Below are 9,516 nucleotides of genomic sequence, written 5' to 3'. Positions count from 1 at the left end.
GCCATAACTCATGAGACCCCCCCTTCAATTTAATTATAAATATGGGGCATGAGTAGTCATAGAGGAAATTAGCTCAATCAAGAGTGGAGATTGTCTCGAATCAAGAGAGTAGAGCAAAAGAGAGAGGCAAGAGGAGAGCAAGAGAGATAATTTGTAATTACAAAGACAAGGCAGATACTCCGTCGACTTCTAAATCAAATCTCATCTCTTCTACCTTCATTCCCCTCCTGTAGAATCGAGACTACTCGATTTCTTCTCAATTCCTATTGTTTCCATCTCTATTGATCTAATCAAGATGGCCCATAGCTCTATTATTGAAGTCTTATCTAAAAAAATTTTATCAAAGACCATGGCCTCGAAGAAGAAAATTATGAAGGCCACAGAAGCCGAACCTGCTAACAAAGTTGGGAGTATGACCGCTACAAACAAAATGGCAAGTACTGGAATTACAAATGTCATTGCAAATACCAACAATAACTAAGCACTCGTCCATAAATCCCCATGTGCCATATTCTATTATTATTTTAAACATGAAATACTGCAAATAGATCATCATCTCATTGACTAACAAAGAAAAATTACATCCATAAGAGTAGGATTTTTCCATATAATCTCATGCGTGGAAAATTCTTAATCAAAAATTTAAAGAATTAATTACACGAGATTACTAGGAATAAGGCATAGGGAAGATATTGTACTACCCGAAAGAACTCATGATTTTATTGCATCAAATGAAATTTTCTAAGAACTAGATTCAGGAACTAAGATTTTTACAATAAGAAATTTTAAATAGTTCAAATTTTGAATCCAATTTGTATTAAACTAATGGAACCTCTGATCAATAAATATGAACACTAATCCCTTGAAAAGTCTTGAGATGAAATTATTAGAATAATTTTCGTAATAAAATATTCAAGTGTTTTGAATCTAGTGAATTATTGCTAGACGAGGACCTATAGAATTTTGAAAAATATCATCACGAGAGTTTGCTTATAGAAGTCCTATAATGACTTATGGATTGTCTAAACTCTCAAAGATGGAAGTTTTGAAAAAATAAATTGTTCTTAAAGTTTATCTTGGGCTAGATCCCAAGGAGAAGAGTAATTTGAGAGGATTATTTTAAGATATTGCCACTTATGCTAAAGTTTAGCCCTAATATTGTTATTCTAGGGAAAGGATTGTCTTGGAAGGAAATTCGTTTAAATTGTTGTGTATAATGCAATCAAAGTAAGTTGTTTATGGTTGTAAATTAAATTCTGCTTTTTCCTAAATTATCAAGATAAAGGATGGATAATTGAGTACAAAATGCCGAGTGAGGCAATATTCTGATGGGCACAAAATGTGAACTGAGGTAGTGTTCCCTAAATGGCACTAGATCTCCCCAAGGTCAGCATGAATAAAACCTATTCCCAAGGGGTTTTTGTTTTTGTATCGGTAAGTATGGACTGACCATGGCGTGAAAGGTCCTATCATAGAGAATTCTAGTTGGCAGGAGAAGGTGAGGATACTAGGGGCTCTGGTCACAAATTCCTTAGACTCTTACAAAATGTCAATTACCCTTCGAACCCAAATAGTATTCTGGAAATCCCCATACTAGTCTAGGGACTAAAATTGGTGGAAATAATACCTTTGGTTTGATATTATGTTTGGTCATGACAAAAAACATTGTAAAAATGTATATATTTTTAAAGGAACTATTGAGAAAGAATTGTTTTACATTGTCTTTGTGCTGTGAAATAAAGACATATAATGAATCTGTATTAGGAGATAATCAAAGAAGTTGTTTTTATATGCCAAACCTAAAGTGGTAGGAAATTAGGTAATTAAAAATACTCTATCAAGGGAAGTGGGTGGATGGGTCCCTAACGGGTTTAGACCTACACATGGGTAGTCTTGGTAAGTCAAGAGTTTTTTTCATAAAAATTGAGTAACTAGCAAATAAGCAAAGTGAATTGCCATTAGATATTAGGAAAAACCCAACTTACATCATTTTAGGAGGCCGGAATGGGATTTTTCCTTATGGGCAAAAGGGTCAATGTGCTACACTCCCCTTCATCTCCCATTCTCTTTAAACTAAGTACAATGCAAGTTCACTTCATTTCAAGTAATCTTTGAGAAGTGGGAACTCAAAACACTGATGCTAGCTGACCGATAGGTGACTTGACTAATATTAGAAGCCTAAAACTCAAGTCGATCCTCGTGGGAATAGTCAAAACATCCACTGTGAGGTAGAATTTCTCAAGCAAGCCTACATAGAAAACTCTGAGGTATTCCACGAAGTCTCAGACAGTGTTGTCTAGGATGTCTATTGATGGGCTACTAAGAACGTGCCAATGAGAAAGCCGCTTGGGTGAGCATATCAGAGCCTATGTTAATGTAGGATATGATGCAAGTATAAAAACTAGTAAAGATTTGTAACTACAGCATAAGATATCTTTTCCTTAAGTTGTGAATTCTTCTATTTGTTAATATACATTCTTGATTTCTAAAAAAAGAACAACCTTGGAAACTATTCTTGATTTTCCAAGTCATGTTTATATCAACTATGCACTCATCTAGGTTCAGCTCTGGAGAAACCAGATGATGCAAATATTAGACCAGATATACAATCCTTCGCCCTTGTATTGTGAAAGACAATGGATTTTAAGCAAGGGGTACTATTACATTGACACAAACCGCCTTGCTTACCTCTAAAAAAATTTAAAGATGTTGAAATGGATGGAAACCCTTAAGGTTGACAAGATTTATTTATTCTATGAGGCTAGAGTAAACTTAAACATATTCATCAGAGGACAACAAGTCAAATTAAACCAATACATCTACAAGGAGGTCACAAAGGTTATATTGGCTAACCGAGTGATGTTTGTAGATCGCTCCAGTCGTCGCAACTACAAAAAAGACGGATTACTCAATCTTTCCCTAAAATATAGATTTTTGGATATCCATTCCTAGAACCCTAATTATTATTTAATGGATGTATCACAATGCCATGCCTAGATTGTAACAAGGAATCCTCTTCCAATAATAATATAAGCCTCTGAGCTTCTTGAATAATGTATTCCCTCCCTATTGGTGCAAGGAATTACTTTTGTCCATCTGTTATAATCAAAACTAGTTGTCACCTTAGCAACTAAGAATAATGGAAAATTATTATCCATTTTGTTACAATTTTTTAAACTTTTAAGAGGTTTGGATCGGTTAAATGCTAGTGGAAATAGAGTTAATAAAAACCAATAGCAATTAACACCATATTAGAGAATTTAGGAATTTCCCAAGTCCCAATTTCAAAAAAGTGATAAATATTTGACCTCATGGCTAAATCTTGATCCATATTTGAAAGTGGGATTTGGGAAGGTAGCTTATATAGTATTTAGGATAGATTCCACATTTAAGTAAGAGAACAAGATTTGACCATGTGGTCAAATAATAAAGGTATTGGGGGTTTCCAAAGTGCAAGGAAAAACCTAAATTCCTTTATATAGTATTAATTTATTTCAAGGTAACAAAGCTAGAAGAAATTCCTTGCATTTCAAGACATGTATATATCCACTATGCATTCATTGAATTAAGAATGGAAAAATAATTTCATGGCTATCTTATAATGAATGTGCGGTCTTTATCCCTCCTATTCAAAATGGCATTGGGAGAAATATGGGACATAATTGATACGTTGAGGTTGATCGCCTTGACTATATCAAGATCAACCTTAAGCAAATCCAATGGACGGAGAGCTCAAAGTTGAACTATTTCTTGTTTATACCTTTGAATAGAATTCCATTCTTCATATTAATGATTGCCTAGATCATCAAAATCATTATGTGTGTGAAGAAACAACTAAGTTCATTCCCAATCAATAGAATTGATATTCTTGGGTGTAACTCTCGTCATAACTAATACAGAGAAGGATATCTGGACCTTCCCACTAAATACCAAAATATGGATGTATACATCACAACTTGAGGCAATAAGATCTGTTGAGTTACGTGAGACCCACAAGTAAGTCAAAAGATAGAAACAAATTATAGCTGAAATTAAAGCTCTATTTTTAATTTTCAAACCTTGATCATTATCAAGAAGACTGAATAATACATACTTCCCTTCCAAATTAATGAGGTCACATTAAGCAAGTTAACATCTTCTCGAATATTATTACTAGAGAAAATTTTGATTATGATTTTTTTTTTAATTCCCAGGATGTTACTTCAAACCTCAATAGCATAGAAGCTCAGGAGAAGAAATTTCTTCTCAAACAGTACAAGCCACCAAAATTTGATGGTAAAGGGAAGGATACTCCAACTGAGATGGAAATTTTGATAGAATCTATAGAAGATTGTTTCATTGCTGCAAGGATTGCACTGTCAAATCAAGAAATGATCACAAAATTGAAACTGACCAAGAGATGCCCATCTTTGGTGCAAATAGTGGTGCAAGGACCAAGGAGTGTCAAAAACTGCTATCACCTAGGATAGGCTCAAGGATGTTATACATGGGAGATACCTTCCACCCACGTATCGGGCCCAAAATATGAATGCATTTTTCAATTTGAAGTAGTTAATCCTAAGCCTAGAAGCTTACTACTCCAAATTCGTAATGCTTCTAAAATATGCACCAACGATGGATGTTTCACAATAAGTATGGTCTAAATCTGCCCTTGAGCATGCAACTTGAGTCAATGCAACCATCAGATTTACAAGATCCAGTGATTTGAATGGCCCCAATAGTTCAAGGGATGGAACAAAGGCCAAGAAACGCTAAAATTTGGAACAAAAATCATTAGAATAAGGGCAACTCCCAAGCCTATGTAAAAAGAGCCCAAGGCCAATATCAGCCAAATAGGGCAAAGAGAGCCAAGTCAAACGCAATGGGAAACTTTGTACCCACAGGAAAAGATAATGAGGCTCCAAGGTGCTTTTATTACAAGGAACCAAGACACTTCAAGAGGGAGTATCCAAAGCTTGTCTCAAACAACCACCAAGAGCAATTTCAAGGTCGAAACCAAGCTGTTGAGGGCAAAGTTGCTAGAATAACCCTGAAGGAGATTTATGATGAAAAAGATTCTACGATGAAAACTGATATAGAAAGAGCAAGAGTACACACCACTCTCAACAAGAAGGGTTCAAATTGCCAATTCTCTGTGATCCATACACCAACAAATTATCAAGGTAAACAATTCTAAATTTCAATTGATTGTGGAAGTACCCATTATTTCATATCACCAAGATGTGCAAAAAAGACAGGTATAAACACTATTCCTGCAACTAGATTGCTTGTGGAGCTAGCAAATGATAAAGATTTTCAACACAAGAGACTAATAGACAAGAATTTAGTCTAGGTGGCGATTCTTCCAAAATGAGTTTCGAGATTATGAACCTTGGGGCTTATGAATGTCTATTGGGTATGGATTGGCTAACTCCAAACAACACCTATATCCATTATAAAAAGGGTCAAATTACATTTCAAAACTTAGAAGGAGAATAACTAAGCACTCAAGGAGAAGTGGAAAAACCTAAAGTTCAGCTGGCTAAAGCTTCATGAATAGTGAAAGGTTTGAAGGGATTACTCATCTATCTAATTAAACTCAATAAGGCCAAACAGGATAGTGAAGCCAATGGCCAACCATATTGCCTAAAAGATTATGCGAATGTTTTTTCGAAAGACCTAACAGAGCTTCCACCGACAAGAGAGGTAGATCATGAGATCCAACTCATTCCACGTGGCACTACTCCTATAGCCAACCAACCCTGTTGCATGTCAATTTCCTAAAGCCATTGAGCTAAAAGAACAGCTCAAACATTTATTAGACCAAGGATACATTTGGCCAAGTAATTCACCATGGGAAGGCTCGATACTATTTTAGAAAAATAAAGATGAAACACTCTGCCTTTGTATTCATTACTGTGGATTGAACAAGGTGACAATGAAAAATAAATATCCAATCCCTAGGATAGATGAGTCACTTGATCAACTCCATGAAGCAAAGATCTTTTCAAAGATTGACCTTAGATTGGCAAATAAGAATCAAGGAGGAAGACATCCCTAAGACCGCCTTTAACACGAGATACAATCATTATGAATTTATTGTGATGCCATTTGGATTAACGAGTGTCCTGCCACCTTCAACAGGTTTATGTAAGACATTTTCAAACCTTATTTTGATGATTTTGTCCTTGTCTTATTTGATGATATCCTAACATATTCCAAGAATGAAGAAGACTATGAACCATAGCTTTGAATAGTTCTTGAAACAATGAGAACTCACAAGTTGTATGCTAAAAAGAAGAAATATGCTTTCTTCAAAAAGCAGGTTGAATATCTAGGGTTCATAGTGTCAATGGATGGCATTTCAATGGATCCAGCCGAGGTCAAAGACATACAAGATTGGCCACCCCCAACAATGGTCAAAGAAGTGTGAAGCTTTCTAGGGCTAATGGGTTGGTATAGAGTCTTCATTAAAGACTATGCTTAATCACTGCACCTCTCACTAACCTACTTAAGAAATAGGTCACCATTATATGGACATCTCAAACAATCTAGCTTTGAAAAGCTTAAGCATAGTTTGATAACCGCCCTATTTTAAGGCTACCTAACCTAAGCAAGGAGTTCAAAGTCATAACTGATGCAAGCTCCCTTGCATTGGGATGTGTACTTATGCAAGAAGGACATCCAGTGACCTATGCTTCCAGGAAATTAAAGATCCATGAAAGGAACTATACCATGCATAATCTAGAATTACTTGTTGCAATTCATGCATTTAAATTATGGAGACATTATTTTCTTGGTAACAAGCTTTCCTTAGTCATTTCACTTATCACAAAAGCCTAAAGTGGATTTTCACTCAGTCAGACCTCAGCATGAGGCAGTAGAGAATGTGGTTGCCAAATGCCTTAAGCCATAAATCATTTCTTAACACATTGATCTTGGAGGAACCCTCTAGGGTAGAAATTCTTACTATAATGATTTCAATGCCAAGTAACCCTATCATAGAAATGGCCAAAGAAGAAGCAATGAAGGATCCAGGCTATCAGAGAATGTTGAGAAATCCCCATTAAGGATACAAATCCAAAACTCAAGTCTAAGTATCAAGATTTTTCCATATATGAGGAGCTTTTCTATTTCAAGACAAGGCTATGTATTTCTAAGAGTCATGAGCTCATGAAGAAAATACTTTGGGAAGCTCATGATTCTCCATTTTTGGGTCCCTAGATATGCTAAGACTCTCAATGCAGTCAGAAAAAGCTTCTACTAGGAGAGACTCAAGGGTGATGTACTTAAGCATGTTATCGAATCCCTAAAATTGCCAACGAATTAAAGCTGAACATGTCAAGTTACCAAGCAATATCCAACCACTTGACATCCCCTATATGAAATGGGAATATATCAGCATGGACTTCATAGTTTGATTGCCCCCTGTACAAGGAGAGTATAGCTCAATAATGGTAGTCATTGAAATGCCGACAAGAGTTACCCACCTTATTCCTATAAAAACCAATTACAAGGCTTCTGATAAACTACAATGCATCATATCATCAAAGTATTCAAATGACTCATTCCCAAGAATTGTATGGGCAAGGTTGTCTTATGCCCCTAAGTTTTTATTATCCTACCCTACATTAGAAGCATCTTAGCAAATGCTGGAAGAAATGGATCAACAAGTAAAGGCTATAAGGTAAGATATTCAAGCTGCCAAGGATTGACATAAAGCATATGCTGACCAACAAAAACAATAATGCATTTTCAAAGAAGGGGACATGGTTTTTATTCGAGTTCACCCAAAGAAAAGTTCATTATTTCTGGGAGAATTCAAGAAGCTAAGTCTGAGATATTGTGGGCCATATAAAGTGCTAAAATGTCTAGGAGCTAATGCTTATAAGTTGTAACTCCTTGACAACCTAAAAGTGCATAATGTATTCCATGTCAGTCTATTAAAAGCCTATGTTCCTAACCCTAATCATGTACTTAACGAACCAACAAATTGTGCCAAGTCAAAAGGAGTTGTCAAACTTCAATTAGATAGGATACTTGATATGTGAGAGAAGGTTCTAAGAAGTAAAACCCTTAAGGAGTATCTCATCCAGTGGAAAGACTATCCCGAAGAGACGATGCCACTTGGGTTGATAGAAAATCACTATGTAATGAATATCCCCAATTTCATTCAAGATGAGGACATCTCAATTCCTCTAGGGGGAAGAGGATGTGATGTTCTGACTTTTCCGACTTCCCGTACATTAAATTTGAAGAGTTTAGACTATCAAAAGCAGTGTCTCAAATAAAATAATCTATATCTTGTACTTTGACACCTTCTGAGAGATCGATACGATTATGAATATCTCTAGATGGGAATTGCCATGTGCATGGTGGTTATGGTTAGTAAGTCCGAAATAGACCAATTGTGTTTAATACTTGAGCAAGTCAAGCAAGTCAAGTCCTGGCTTATGGGAGATTAAGGCGTGGAAAAAAATCTTTAAGATTTTTTAAAAAAATCTTAAGAATAAGAAGAAGACATACTGATGTGTCACCCCCTCCCCTCCCTTTTCATAAAAAATGGCACCATCATCCTCTCTTCTCCCTATTTGGAAAACTGAAGAACAAGAAAAAAAGCGTGAAATCTCCCTTGTCATAGTAGAAAACTCCAATAAACTCCCCCTTTTCTCAGTTTGACAAGAGGCCTAGATTAAAGCAAGATTGCCCAAAAGCTAGGCAAATTAGTCATAGCATCTGTAGCAACCTCTCTAGACTTTAAAGATCAAATCACTAATATCAGATTGCATCTCAAAAGCTTGCATGCAACTGGATTGACAAGATACCCTCCACAAAGAACTCCTCTTCTTGGCCACAACTCATGAGCCCCCCCCCCCCCCCCCTTCAATTTAATTATAAATATGCAGTAGAGTAGCCATAGAGGACATTAGGAAGCTCTTCTCAAATCAAGAGAGTAGAGCAAAAGAGAGGGGCAACAAAAGAGCAAGAGAGATAATTTGTAATTACAAAGACAAGGCCGATACCTTGCTAGCTTCTAAGTCGAATCCCATCTCTTCTAACTTCATTTCCTATAGAATTGAGACTCTACTCGATTTCTTCTCAATTCCTATTATCGCCATCTATATCGATCCAATTGAGACGGCCCATAGCTCTATTATCAAAGTCTTCTCTACAATTTTTTTATCAAAGAACATGGCCCCAAAGGAGAAAAATATGAAGGCCACAAAAGCGAGAGGCTAACAATGTTGCAGGTACGACCACCACAAACAAAATGGAAAGTATCGGAATTACAAACGTATCTATGAATACCAACAACTAAGCGCTCGTCTCATAAATCCCTAGGTGCCATACTCGATTATTATTTTAAATATAAAATACGAGAAATAGAACATCATCTCACATACTGGTAAATAAAAATTTCATCCATAAGAGTAAGATTTTTCCATATAATCTCATGCATAGAAATTTCTAAAGAAAATTCTTAATTGCTAATTCAAATGATTAATTACACGAAATGTACTAGGAATAGGATATAGG

The sequence above is a fragment of the Lygodium microphyllum genome, chromosome 29 (assembly GCF_053477565.2).
Source record: "Lygodium microphyllum isolate KBCC chromosome 29, Lygodium_microphyllum_v1.1.10, whole genome shotgun sequence".
Classification (NCBI taxonomy): domain Eukaryota; kingdom Viridiplantae; phylum Streptophyta; class Polypodiopsida; order Schizaeales; family Lygodiaceae; genus Lygodium; species Lygodium microphyllum.
This window is presented reverse-complemented; position numbering follows the sequence as displayed.